The sequence below is a fragment of the Primulina tabacum genome, chromosome 2 (genome assembly GCF_025594145.1).
Source record: "Primulina tabacum isolate GXHZ01 chromosome 2, ASM2559414v2, whole genome shotgun sequence".
Lineage (NCBI taxonomy): Eukaryota > Viridiplantae > Streptophyta > Magnoliopsida > Lamiales > Gesneriaceae > Primulina > Primulina tabacum.
This window is the reverse complement of record NC_134551.1, coordinates 35,240,569-35,242,280: the sequence shown is the minus strand read 5'-3', so window position 1 is coordinate 35,242,280 and position 1,712 is coordinate 35,240,569. Positions and strand designations below refer to the sequence as shown.

The following is a 1,712-nucleotide window of genomic DNA, read 5'->3' as shown; positions in this document are numbered from 1 at the left end:
GTGTAATTAGTTAAACACGAGCGGTAGGTGAACTGATAATTCTCAACAAATTCATTTCTCATTTGATTTAATCCAAATTAATCATTGCGTTCTTGAACACGTTTTCTTTGCATTTTAATTATTTTAATTGTTTACTTTACATTAGTTTAATCATCAACTCAATTTATCGTTGCTAAAGAAATTATAATTGAAAATAAAAATAGTGTCATGCAGTCCTTGTGGAACGATACTCGTATTCACTTAGGTTTATTATAACTTGACTATCGTGCACTTGCGATATTTAAATCGAGCTTTCATTTATAAAATAAATTTTGTGATTATTGACTGGGCAAGTTTTGCTCGATCAAGTTTTTGGCGCCGTTGCCGGGGACTGTTGATTCACAATTTTTTATTTTTCAGTTAAATTCTTTAGTATTATTTATTTTATTGTTATTTGATACTCTCATTGTGTTGCAGATTTTTCTTGTGGTGCATGCGAAGATCACTCGAGTTTAAGCTTGAGCCTTTTGACCCCGAGATCGAACGCACAGCTAGACGTCGACTACAGCAGCAAAGAGCGAAGGAAAGAATGGAAGGCGATCAACAAAGAGAGGAGCCAAGGCGTATACCGATGTTGGATTATGCACAGCCATCTCTTGATGGAGCACGTCCAAGCATCGTAAGACCAGTCATTCGAGCTAATCAGTTTGAGATCAAGCCAGCTATCATTCAGATGATTCAGAACACTGTCCAATTTGGGGGAAGTGCACTTGACGACCCTAATTCTCATATAGCTAACTTTCTTGAAATTTGTGATACTTTTAAGTTTAATGGCGTGTCTGATGACGCTATTCGTTTGCGTTTATTTCCATTTTCACTGAGAGATAAAGCTAAGTCGTGGTTAAACTGTTTGCCTGTAGGGTCTATTACTACATGGGAAGATATGGCAAAGGCGTTCCTGATCAAGTACTTTCCTCCGTCGAAGACTATGAAGCTCAGAGCCGACATTACTACTTTTGCTCAATATGAGCAAGAGTCACTTTACGAGGCATGGGAGCGCTACAAGGACTTGTTGAGGAGATGTCCACACCATGAGCTGTCTCTTGGGTTAGTTGTTCAAACTTTCTACTACGGTCTGCTTACTCCTAACCGTACTATGATAGATGCTGCTGCCTGTGGTAACTTACTGAGAAAGACGGCGGAGGAAGGATATGAGTTATTGGAGGAGATGGCTGCTAGTAGCTATCATCCTCAGTCTGATAGGCAGAGACGAGGTGCTGGAGTTAATCAAGTTAATGATTTGTCGGCGGTTTCAGCACAGTTAGAGGCTTTGAATAGAAAGATTGATGGGATGAGCATAAGTGGGTCGGCTATGCGTCTGCAAGAAATTTTCTGTGATAAGTGTGGGGGTGAGCATGATGTGCAGGATTGCCAAGATGGCAACCCATTCTATGTGCCTGAGGGAGCACCGGTAAAACAAGTGGGATTCCAGAACCGTCCTAGAAATGACCCTTACTCGAACACATATAATCCGGAATGGAGGAATCACCCAAACTTTTCATGGGGACTTCAAAACAACCAACATCGCTAACAAAGAGGTCCACCATATGTGATGCACCAAGGATTCAAGCCAGAACCGTCTCGGAAGGAGAAGTCCAATTTAGAGCAAATGATGACTAAATTTATTTCTGCAATAGAGACGAGATTTCAGAACCAAGATGCATCCATAAAGG

The 1,712-nt window shown here is 40.6% G+C and overlaps 1 non-coding gene across 1 annotated transcript; it reads right to left on the bottom strand.

The window, feature by feature from the left end:
• Positions 1–970: 970 nt before the first annotated feature.
• LOC142538122 (small nucleolar RNA R71) lies at positions 971–1,077 on the bottom strand. The gene has a single exon (XR_012818662.1). It is a non-coding gene; the product is annotated as a small nucleolar RNA R71 (small nucleolar RNA).
• Positions 1,078–1,712: the final 635 nt, after the last annotated feature.